Here is a 13,125-nt window from a genome sequence, read left to right on the forward strand (position 1 = left end):
TTTGAATGCATTCAGTGGAATCTAAACGGCTTAGCAAAGTTGATACCATCTCTTGAAAACTGGTTAGGTGTGAGATGCTAGTGTTGGGCACAAAGTGAGAGTACTCTTATGTCTCTAATGCAGAGGCCACTGCTGTATACCAGGCAGTGACTCATTCCAGAAATTGACCCTGTTTTCTTGCAGTGATAGAGGCCTGTTCTTTTTGGCATTAAGCCTTTGACCTTTTCTTGGAGCTGTTGGTAGTGCCTCACTGCTGTTGACACTTTTTCAGATTACAGTGTTGTCGTACCAGTCTGATCAGCCAATTCTGACTGTACCATTGTGGCTCTTGAAACTAATCTATGGCATGTGTTCAGCTCTCAGACCGTGTGCATCTTTTTTTTTTTTTTTTTTAAAGATTTTTATTTATCTATTTGACAAACAGAGATCACAAGTAGGCAGAGACCGGCAGAGAGAGAAGGGGAAGCAGGCTCCCCTCTGAGCAGAGATCCCGACGTGGGGCTAGATCCCAGGACCATGGGATCATGTCCTAAGCCGAAGGCAGAGGCTCCAACCCACTGAACCACCCAGGCGCCCCAGACCATGTGTATCTTACCAATGATACACCTTTATTTCTCAAAGCCACTCAACAGTTGGCTGAGAGTTAAGGTATTCAGTGGACCTTTCACATGGCCAGTCATCTATGGTCATCCGGTATTGTTTTGTGTTGAAATTGTCTGAAAGTTGACTTAGAAAGTTTCTAACCTTCCCTCACTTCCTCCTGGTTCACACATTTTTGTAAGTGATTTGGTCATTGAATGGAGATAGATCCAGAAAGGCATCTTCTCCTTTTGGCTGCTTTCTGAATAATGATCAGGATAAAAGGTATAGGGAGTTATACAGATGTTACCCATCTTGAAAATCACTGGGTATCATAGGTCTTTTTTTTTTTTTTTAATAACCTAAAAGTAGCTATAGGGCAGCCTAGTTGGTACACCCTTTAGGTGACAACCTACCTTAAGAAACAGTTGTAGGGGATTCAAACCTAATTCTCATTCAGCCACCTAGGTTCTTTTGTTGTATTCTAGAATCTTAGGTTATAGGAATAATGACCATTTGGTCAAATATAGTGATCAAATCTCCCTACGATGGCTGGTGGGAGTCAGAATAAAGGGGTGTATAATGGTTCTCTAGAATTTTTATTTTTAGAAAGCCCTTGTTTCTTTTGCATTTGACTTTTCCAGATGAAGAGTCTGGGTCTGGGGAGGAAATTATTAGATAAAGATTGAATTTATGGCTACTGGAATGAGACATACCAGTTTTCCCTGGGTTCTAGGTAGGTAATATCTTAAGCTGTGGGAAGTAGGGGCCGAGGAGAAACCATTCATGAACTTTGTTTTTCAAAATCACCCCGAGAGCCTTCCTCAGGAATGAAAACTTCTGGTGCAGCTCCCCCAAACTGCTCCTGGTGCCTTACATTTAACTGAGTGCTGGGTATGCTGTCCACCTCCAGATAGCTCTGATCATGGTTTGTCATTCCTCTTAACTTTATTGAGAAGTCTAAAGAAAACAGCAGAGGATGACCCTAATTTCTCTACCTCCCACACAAAACACCTGTCAAAACCACATGCCTTCCCTGCACCCATTCCGGTAGCCATTGTTCAGTCATGTCATAGAAGTGGCCAAATGCCAGCTGGCTGATGTTTGGACAAACAGGATAGTTTGGCCTGACTTCTTAGGCAGTCTTTTCACAGTTCAAACTAAACTGGGAATCCTAAAGCAGACCAGCCTGTTAAAAGGCCACATTTGGTCCACCGTTAGCTTGTGACTTAGGTCCTATTTGTGGATCTCTAACAATTGTTAAGCAACACTCCTGGCATCGGGCTTCTTTTATGAAAGCAAGGCATCAACTCCCCTCCTTACCAAAAACACAGTGACTTGTACTATAAGGTGAGTTGTAAGAAACCTTTATGTATTTAATGAAACATTATGTTGTTTTTAAATTATTATAGAGATTTCTCCAAAATGAGGCTAATCTTGAACACATGGGGGAATTTCTTGGAAGGATGACTAATTCATTATTTACATGAACTCTGCAGGCAGTTATCCTTGCGATGGAATCATCCTGTAAGGATAGGTATTATGAAATTTGTCCCCAACTTTAGCTGAAGTGATCAATAATACCACCATGGCTCTAGAAGGTATTTAAGTCAGCCTCAACTGGCCAGGGTTGTTATGGATGATAGAATTGCCTTAGATTTCCTTGCGGGCCGGGCAGAGTCTAATTGCTAATACATGTTTCCTATACCTGGATTAGTGCTTCCATCTAAGTGGAAAGGTCAGTTCATATACATAAGGAGAAAGCCACTTGGATTTATGGGACTTGTTCAACTGTTTTGGCCCAGGACCCTGGAGGACATGGTGGATTTAATACTCTAGGTTGGCCTTATCTTGTTGCTTTGGAATCCTGTTTATAGTGGTAACTTTCATTACATGATGGGTAAGACAAATTAAATAGATTTGGTCCTCCCTTTGTCAGATTAATCAGCTTGGTCAATAGAGTGGAATGCTTTGGAAAAATTTGCTAGGAGTCCTGACAATGTAGAAACAAAGGATACATGGTACTGGAGGTAATTTTCCACAGGCCGCTTATATTTCCGCATGTTTTGCAAGCAGAGGCACTGATTGACTTTGTTTTGGACTGTCCTTTCAAGGATGCTTATATAGTAAACAGTCTTGGGAAATAGACATAGTGTCTTTTTCTAGGGCAAAGGTCAGATATGTTTTACTATTCAGTATAATGTCTCTCTAGACAAAGGTCAGCCATGCTTACTGTGCACTACAAAAGATTGGGCTCCCTAAACAAAGGTTTTCTCTCCCGTAAACTCACTGTGCACACATCCATTTGGTCTCATTTATTTGCTGCCTTGGGATGTGGGGTAAGGGGGACTGATGCAAAGGCACTGATGCTCATGCTGCTTGCTATGATATGACTAATAGAGTAGTTTATCTCTGACTCAGGAGTCTCATGTGTTCTGCCTTCATCTACAAAACTGAAGGGTTTACCTTGTTAGCTTAGGAGTAAGGCCTAATCTCAGACCCTTCACAGTTCTTGACACTGAGATAAGGAGTGCTGTCTTTGGAGTGTCCATTTGGGGGCCCCATATCTCTATGTTAAAAATGATCCATTTGAATAGTAATAAAAATGTCAAATGCATATAACTTTCAGCCTGGTACTGCCATTTAAAGGTATATTACCTGTAGTAAGGACATAAACTACTACCCTCACTCTTGGGACCAAATCGGGCTCACTGCCTGTTTTTTTTGTAAATAAAGTTTTATTGTAATACAGTCCCGCACATCTATATTTATATTGTCTATCTATGACTACTTTTGCACTACAAGGCAAAGTTGGGTAGTTGAAAGACTGTATAGATCATGAAGTCAAAAATGATTACTTGTCCTTTTAAGAAAAACTTCTAGAGCCCTTCTGTAGCACTCTACCCCATTATTTCCTTTAAATATGTTTGCAGAAGTGTATCAAGATAGATGTACAGAGATGCTCAAAGCAGGATTGTTGATAATAGTAAAAAAAACAAAAAACAAAAAAACTGGAAACAACTTCAGGAATCGTGAGGTCTAGATTTATTACTTGAAGATTGTACTTGTTCTGCAGATTTTCACATCATCCCTTGGACTGAACTCTGCCCAGTGAGTCTGAGACACCACATTATGTTCTTGAATTTAAATATACATGAAACACTATTTCCTTCTTCATCCAGGATAAGGGGTTGTCAGTAAATACTATCTGGAAGAGAAAGCAAGGGACACCAGATTAATTTGGCAAGCCTCTAAACTCCAGGGAGTATAAGGATTACCTAGTAAGAGGCCGGGGTATTGCTGTTAAGTTTTGCATTTGAGTCCAAAGATATTTGAAAGCCAGTCAAAGCGTAGTCATCGGAAAATAAAGTAAAACACAACAAAAACCAGAGAAAACAGAAAAGACTGTATTACAATAGCAACAACAAAGGTAATGCTTTTGATATTGATGAGCTTCACTTAACTACTAAATCTTTCAGTTAAGGAGGACCCTCTGTGCTCAAGTATGAGAATAGAAGCCTTACATGAGGTGGAAGGCCTATGCTGACTTGTAGGAGAGAAGTAAATTTACTTTACAGTTGACCGTTGAACAACATGGATTTGAACTATGCAGGAGGTCCACTTATGAGGATTTTTTTCAATAAATATGTTACAGTACTGTAAATGTATTTTCTCTTCTTTATGATTTTCTTAACATTTTTTCTTACAGCTTACGTTATTGTAAGAATACAGTATATAAATACATAAAACATATGATATATGTGTCAATCCACGATTCATGTTACTGGTAAGGCTTCCAGTAAACAGACTATTAGTAGTTAAGTGTCGGGGGAGTCAAAAGTTATACGCAAAGTTTTGACTGCTCTAGGTGTCTTCTGTCCCTTCATTATTCAATGATCTCAAGGGTCAACTGTATTTTAATGAGCGTTTAGTAAGGAAATCAAGACCAAACTGTTTGGAAATTTGGTATCCTGCTAAGAAGGGGAGGAGTTAGCCTGGTAGCAACTTGTATTTTAGAAATCCATCTAAGAGAAAGAAGGCCAAGTTCTAATATTGTGGTTGCCAGCATTGACCAAATACAAGTTTTTAGTGGGCAGTATTAAAGATGTTTCAGATGTATTTTGCTCACTGCCTTTATTTATAAATGTAGTGACCATGTGTTTTGTACAACTAATCCGTGTCATTTAATTCCTTTCATTAGACCTTTGTATTCACAAAGTCTTAAAAATTTGTAACAGTTCAATCACATTTCATTATACTTATGAAATGCGTATGGAGGGAAAAAGGGTAAATGAGATAGAGATTGTCCTAGAAAATCTAGGACATGTATTCTCTTTATGTAGCCAAACGTTACATACATATTGTGGTCAGGAGATAAGTGGCGAACCTGTGGAGAATTGGGGTAGGAGCAGAGGCAAATATATTGAATGCATCTTGAGGTCCTCTTCCAGAGAATTCTTTGTGTTGTAAACCTTGTGTTTATATTTCTTCAGGTGTGAATTTGGGGAAGTAATACCTTACATGGCAAAGTTTCACACATATTGGTAGGGAAGTCTTTTTTAATTTTAATTTTAATTCTTTAAAATATTTTATTTGACAGAGACACAGCGAAAGAGGGAACACAAGCAGGGGGAGTGGGGGAGGGAGAAGCAGACTCCCTGCCTACTAGAGAGCCTGATGCGGTGACCCTGGGATCATGATCTGAGCCCCAGACAGGCAGAGGTTTAATGACTGGGCCACCCAGGCTCCCCAGGAAGTCTTTTTAAAAGGTGCTTTTTTTTCCTTTTGAAAAAAATGTAAAAGTAGTGAGGGAGAAATCTATTTTATTTAACTTGCTGCATAATTTCCATAGATTATATTTTGCCTCAAACATTAAGTTTGAGATTCAAAGAATCTTAAGTAGACAAGCAACACAGAACCATTATGACCTGACCAAAACTGAATAGCTGGCTAGCTGAATAAGATCACTTGGGAAATGTGCTCAATTAAGTAAATAGATTAAGTGGTTTATTTTTCTATATGGGCAGTTAGGAAAGCATGTTATTTCAGGTGGCCGACATGGAAGAATTTTGAGACTGTGTGTAGGTGGAACAATGCTAAGCTCTCTTCTAGTTAATCAGGGAAGACTTCATGGAAGAGGGATGAGTAAGTGTGGATAAGAAACAGAGGGTGGTATGGCTGTCCTTGTGAAGAGCTTCAGAATCAACAGGAGCAATCTGTCAGTTTTGAAATTAAGGATAATCATTAAGTTTTGTATTATGTGAGGTGGATGGGGGAGGTAAGACACATAGCACCTTTCATTTTTTTAGACTTCATGTATGTTATGCTCATTTCACATTTACTTCTTTCACCATGTATTCTCTTTAATCTCTTTCTCTTAATTAGATTATCTTTTCTGCTGCTTTTATGTCCCATGTAGAACAAAATTATAGATTCATGCTAACAAAATTTCAGTTTTTTTGAAAGAAAACTTAAGATTTCAAACACAGAAAGCTTAGCATTTTTGTTGGCTATTGGGCAGAATGTGAGTACATAGAGCACTTGGGACTAAGAGCTGAGGCAGAACCTTTAAAGTGTTTCTAGATTTGAGGGCCATGCTGAGGCTAGAGTGTCATAGTGAAAATAGAAGACAGGGGTAAGGTCCTGAGTATAGTAGATGACAGGAGTGAAGGAACAGGAAATTGGCATTAACAGTGGCTTAGTGTATAGGTTAGGTTAGGATTCTCAGCCACCATGAAGAGACGGTTTGGGAATGCTGTTCACAATAAGATCTATGCCTCAGAATATGTAGCAGAAAAACATGTTTATATAGGATAGGAACCAGGTTATAAGTCTTGTTCTTTGCAAATAAGTGACGTTTTTGGTCTTTATATATGACTATTGCATTGACTAAAACCTAGCACATGTGAACTTAACATTTAGTGTACTCTATTTATTTTTCAGGGTTGGCCTATAATGGTAAAAATGTAATTCTGAGTAGTTATAATCCATCCATCCTCCCTTCCTTCCTCCCTTCCTTCCTTCCTTCCTTTCTTCCTTATCTTAGATTCTGGTGATTATATTTCCTTAGATGGATCCTATCTTGTCAGACCATGGGGTTAGTAGAAGGAAATAGTAATATACTGATTTTACAGGATTTCTGAATTGAAAGGAGAACAGGTTGCTGTTTCCCGGCCAACAGATGAGAATGGAATAATCTGCAGAGTGCTAGGTGGTTTTTCTTGTCTTTTTTTTTTTTTAAAATTTTAAATTTTTTTTTATAAACATATAATGTATTACTAGCCCCAGGGGTATAGGTCTGTGAATCACCAGGTTTACACACTTCACAGCACTCCCCGTAGCACATGCCCTCCCCAATGTCATAATCCCACCACCCGGTTTTTCTTGTCTTTTAGGATATTGAGGCTTTTCCTTTCTCTCGATGTTTAGAGGCATTAAATGTCATGTTTACGTTATTGGGGAAGTTTTTTGTTTGTTTGTTTTTTGTTTTGTTTTGTTTTTTTTTCCAAAAAAAAAGTCACTGTTCAAATTTTATTTGGTATTTTAGTTGATATGACACTTAGTTGGTTGCATGGTCTTTTTACATTATATGGCAATGTACACTATATTCTGACATACATGTACACGAAGTAAGATCCTTTGGAACAGTTATGCACAATGCATGCAATAATGAATTTATACGTTGGAGCCCAGGATGTGACTGACTGGAAAAGATGGACTAGGCATGTTGGGTGTTGAGTGAAAGAACCAGAAGTCATAGAACACACAGGAAATACGCATCTGGTTTGAAGACCACCTGCTGCATATGCAGTATTGGCAGTGGTGCCTCTGAGATGAACCAATTTAGGACTACAAAGGCAGGTATCATCCAGCATTAGGGTATAGCTGCAGGGTTTGCTGAACCATTCCTATTTAGAACTTTAGGAAACCGATGTTTTTTCCTTAGGCCATTTTGATATTATTTAAGTAACAAATCAGATAATAAGGATGATGTACATAACCTCCAGCTAAAACCCTGTCGTAGTCTAGACAGTGAAGTGGTACATTAGAAAACTTTAAAACTGCAGCTCCTTTTGGATCCTTCAGAGTGGGGGATCTTCAAACGGGCCTCTTCCTCAGGAGTCAGAGTCACCTTCACAACATCTGAAATTCCATTCTGTCCCAAGACGCAAGGAACACTAAGGAAGACATCATTTTTTATTCCATAGAGACCCTTAATCATGGTGGAAATTGGATGCACCCGCCTAAGATTCTTCATTATACTTTCTGCCAAATCTGCCACAGACAGTCCAGTGGTCCAGGAAGTGTAACCTTTCAGTTTGATCACCTCATAGGCACTGTCAACCACCTGTTTGTGAACCTCTTTCCACTGTTCCTTATCTGCATCAGTGCCTAAGTCAGGGTGCAGATTCTTCAGAGAGACACCAGCAATGTTTACTCCACTCCATATAGGCACACTGGAGTCTCCATGCTCCCTGAGGATCCACCCGTGACAGCTTAATGGGTGAACTCCCAGCCTTTCTCCCATTAGGTAATGGAACCGGGTTGAATCCAGATTGCAACCACTTCCAATAACACGGTTTTTGGGAAAGCCACTTACCTTCCAAGCCACATAGGTCAAGATATCCACTGGATTGGAAACAATAAGCAACTTGCAGTTTGGGCTGTATTTGATGACATTAGGAATGATGAACTTAAAGATGTTCACGTTACGCTGGACCAAATTAAGACGGCTTTTTCCCTCTTGCTGACGTGCCCCAGCTGTGATAATAACCCGCTTGGAGTTTGCAGTCACATTATAGTCTTTCCCAGAGACAATTTTTGGTGTTCTAAGGAAAAGGCTTCCATGCTAGAGATCCATCATCTCTCCCTTCAGTTTGTCTGCCATGACATCAACAAGAGCAAGTTCATCTGCCAAGTCCTTCATTAAGATACTGATGGCACAAGCCATGCCAACAGCACCAACCCCAATAACTGTAATCTTATTTTGGGGGACATGTTTTTCCTTAAGAAGATTCTGAATCAGCTGATCTTTGAGAGTTGCCATGTTGGACTTAGAACCAAAAGGAATTGGGAGTGCACGTCGGGAGGGCGGGCGTCAGCGGCGCACGAGACTGGATCCAGACTTGGCTGCGCGGCTCCGGCACTATTGGGGAAGTTTTAAAATTTGTTTTTGTCTCCCATACTGAAACGTTAGCCGGGATTATGGGAAATAATCCCCAACAACATTCCCAATTTTTACCTCAAGTAGATTATTCAGATAAGATTGACTTGTGTCATAAATTTTCTGCTGTTTGGATATGGAGCTTGGTTCCATTAAGTGTTGGCCTCATGTATTTATTGAGCACTTGGTTTGTGCCAAATACTTCTCTAGACAATTTACACCTAGTATTTCATTTAATCCTCATGGGAAACTTAAAAGAAGGATAGGGGTATCCCCATTTTAAAGGTGAGGATATTGAAGTTCTTCTTCCAGTTAGATTAATCAGTTCTTTCCATCCCCCTGGAAAATACACCGACTAATAATGATGGACCCATTGGTCATTTGTGTCTAATCAGTTATACTCTAGTGTGCTTCTGTGCTTCCGCTCTAATATATGAGTTGTAGCCTTACCAAGAGTCAATTGTATTTGTTCCCAGGCCTGTTAATAATTATTCATTTAAAATTAAATCTATGAGGGGCGCCTGGGTGGCTGGGGAACCTGCTTCCCCCTCTCTCTCTGCCTGCCTCTCTGCCTACTTGTGCTCTCTGTCAAATAAAAAAAGAAAAAAAAAATCCTTAAAATTAAATCTATGAATTCCTAACAAAGATTGTTTTATGAAAGCTGAATTGGAAGTTTGGAAAGACATAATGATAAGGAGCTAAAGCACTTGCTATTAAATTAGACGTAATGAGACTTAATAGATTGTAGGAAAAACAAATGCGGAAGATTCTGAATTTATTTCTTTGCAAATGCATTAGTTTTTGTTATATTTTAAAGAAGCAGGGCGAGGGGTTCCTGGGTGACTCAGTCAGTTAAGCGTCTGCCTGTGGCCCAGGTCATGATCTCAGGGTCCTGGGATCGAGGCCCATGTTGGGCTCCCTGCTCAGCAGGGAGTCTGTTTCTCCCTCTGTGCTGCACCTCCCCACACTCATGCTGTCTCTCGGCTTTTCTCTTTCTCTCAAATAAATAGACAAAATCTTTTTTTTAAAAAGGAAATAAGCTGAACACTGAATTACGAGTATGACTTATGCAAGAAGGGCGATGTAGAACACTAATCAGAGGACCCATATTCAGAAAAGGGGTCCTGGGGGTGCCTGGGTGGCTTAGTGGGTTAAAACCTCTGCCTTCAGCTCAGGCAATGATCCCAGGGTCCTGGGATCGAGCTCCACATTGGGCTCTCTGCTCAGCAGGGAGCCTGCTTCCTCCTCTCTCTCTGCCTGCCTCTCTGCCTACTTGTGATCTCTGTCTGTCAAATAAATAAAATCTTAAAAAATAAAGTGTGTGGGGGGGTTCCTGATCCTGAGTTTGGAACCAAATGAAAATTAAGACATAAGAGAGTTCCATATGAAGTTTAAAACATCAGTAATATTAATGGTACAATGATGAGAGTTCATAGCTTTAGAGCTGCTGCTGCCAAATGGGCTTGCCGATGCAACAAAAAAAATACTCAGAATTTCTGCCTTATTCCATTCCAAAACCTGATTGGAAGAATAGTGTCAATCACTAGTGTTGCCAGCTCTTTATGATATTAGCTCCACATATTCAAGAAATGTGCACACTAGGGACACCTGGGTGGCTCAGTGGGTTAAGCATCTGCCTTTGGCTCAGGTCATGATCTCAGATGTGATCTCAGGGTCCTGGGATCAAGCCCCACATCGGGCTCTCTGCTCAACAGGGAGCCCGTTTCCCTTTCTCTCTGCCTGCCTCTCTGCCTACTTATGATCTCTCTCTCTCTCTCTCTCTTTCTGTCAAATAAATAAATAAATAAATAAATCTTAAAGAAAAAAAAGAAAGAAATGTGCACACTAGTCAGGAGGTTTATTATTCTTCTTTGGGTTAAGGCAGGTAATTGAGTTCTTCCAGATAGAAGTCTGAGGCACTAGGTAAAGGTGATTCCTACATCAAAATACTGGTTATGTTTTATGTTTAAAAATATTTAAGGTGGGGCACCTGGGTGGCTCAGTGGGTTAAAGCCTCTGCCTTCGGCTCAGGTCATGATCTCAGGATCCTCGAATCGAGCCCCACATGGGGCTCTCTGCTCAGCAGGGAGCCTGCTTCCCTTCCTCTCTCTCTGCCTGCGTCTCTGCTTACTTGTGATCTCTGTCTGTCAAATAAATAAATAAAATCTTAAAAAATACATATTTAAGGTAATGCTTGGCTCACCAATTGTATCTTCACCGTAATCTACTTTTGAAATTATCCTGTATGATACAGCTAAGAAGGAACAGAATCTATGTCAAGCTTAGTGTTGTCTGATCTATAAGGCTTTGCATCTTTCACCAAATCACACTTGTTGGTATTTTGGGGCACTCTCCCGCTTCTTCCTAAGCTCTTCATCTGTGTACCAGTTTCCTGAATGTTCCTTTAGTACTTTCAGTATAATAGAGCCTGTTTTGTTTCCTTCAGGAGAATAATTCTCATATGGAAAAACTTGTATCAAACAACAGAATAGAGCTATAGCTTACAGTAAGAGAAGAGAAAGAGAAAATTATCACGTAGGAGCCTTAAATATGTGACATAACATCTGGTGCTCAGATCCAGACAAATTATGTTGAAAAGAATGTGTGGATATTTCCTCATAGAGTGTTTTTGTTTACAAAAGTAATACATACACATTGCCTTTTAAAAAAGTTATTACTGTAAAAGATATGTGTCAGCAGCGTGAAGGAGCAAGAGATAAGTAAATGAAACCTCTTTTCTTTATGAATATAAAAGATAAATGAAACCCTAAACTTCATTAATAGAAATGTTGTATCAGAAAACGGTTCCACTGTCTTCCTAGATGGGATGATGGATTCATTTTCCTACTTTATCTGAGGGTCATTCATCAATTATAGTGTAGAGAAGGGCATGCTTAAGGATTTGAGCTACCGAAAATAGTGACATAGGAGTAATAGTCCATAAATGGGAAGAAAAGACTAAAAGCAAATGGGACTAATAATCTCTAGGTTTTTTAATACTGTCATGGAAAAGAGGATACAGACTTCACTGGTGTTGTTTTAGAAAAGTGGGAGGCAAACTTTTTGTAAAGGACCAGATAAATATTTTGGGTTTTGTTTGCAACAGTTTAACTCTGCCATTGTAACATGAAAGGAGCCATGGACAATAATGTGGAAAACAAATGGGCATGACTGTATTCCAACAAAAATTTATTTGTAAAGATAGACAATAGGTTGGATTTATCCACAGGCCAACTCCTGCTGCAAAAGAGCACAATTTTCATCTCTCAGAATTTTTGAAGGTAGTTTTCTAAGATATTTCGGTAGGGAGAAAGACTGCCTGAGAGGTCTGGTTACATCTGCACTGATTCATTAAAACCATCAGCTTCACATGCTGTTGGTAGGACTCTTGCACTAAATAGAAGGGAAGACTAAATGACTCCTAAGACTTCTGCCAGTGTTCCCTGCCACTTTTCCATGTTCTCACAGACAAAATTTCTTTGATTTAATTGTTTGAATATTTATACCTTGATGGGTAAATATTCAAGCCAGAAAATAGATCTGTATTATACTTTGCTTTATATGAGTTTGCTAAATTTTATTTTATTGAATTTAATTCAGTACAGTAGTTGATTTTATATATGTATTTTATTGCATGTAATAAAATATAGTATATATTTTGTATATTCAGTTATTTATACTATATATACGTGTGTGTATTTATATATAGTAAAATACGTAATTTTAAATTTTTAAATTGAGTATAGTTGACTGATTAATTTCAGGTATACAGCATAGTGATTTGACAATTACATACACGTTATGAAATGCTTACCACAATAAGTATAGTTAGCACCTGACACCCTGCAAGATTACTGTGATATTGTTGACTGTATTCCATATGTTGTACTTCTTATCCCTATGACTTGTTTATTTTTTTTAAAGAATTTATTTATTTATTTGACAGACAGAGATCACAAGTAGGCAGAGAGGCAGGCAGAGAGAGAGGAGGAAGCAGAGAGCCTGATGCGGGACTCTATCTCAGGCCCCTGAGATCATGACCTGAGCCGAAGGCAGAGGCTTAACCCACTGAGCCACCCAGGCGCCCCGACTTGTTTATTTTGTAACTGGAAGTTTGTACCATTTACTTATGTACGTAATGACTGATTTTTTTCAATATAGTTAGCATGCAGTATTATATTAGTTTCAGGTGTAAATGTAATTCTGTACATTACTCAGTGTTCATCATAATAAGTTTAGGAAATTTGTACCTCTTAATCCCCTTCACTGTTTCACCTATCCCATCACCCCCTTCCCCTCTGGCAGCTACCAGTTCTCTACATTTATTTGCCTGCTTTTTTTGTTGTTGTTGTTCGTTCATTTTTGTTTTTGTTTTTAGATCC

General features: G+C 39.1%; 1 protein-coding gene and 1 pseudogene across 11 annotated transcripts in view; one reads left to right on the plus strand and one right to left on the minus strand.

Moving 5' to 3' along the window:
- Positions 1-13,125, plus strand: part of TCF12 (transcription factor 12) — a 390,676-nt gene that overhangs the window by 109,196 nt on the left and 268,355 nt on the right. The window lies entirely within an intron of this gene.
- LOC125103751 (L-lactate dehydrogenase A chain-like) lies at positions 7,625-8,676 on the minus strand (annotated as a pseudogene).

The sequence above is a fragment of the Lutra lutra genome, chromosome 7, assembly GCF_902655055.1.
Source record: "Lutra lutra chromosome 7, mLutLut1.2, whole genome shotgun sequence".
NCBI lineage: Eukaryota > Metazoa > Chordata > Mammalia > Carnivora > Mustelidae > Lutra > Lutra lutra.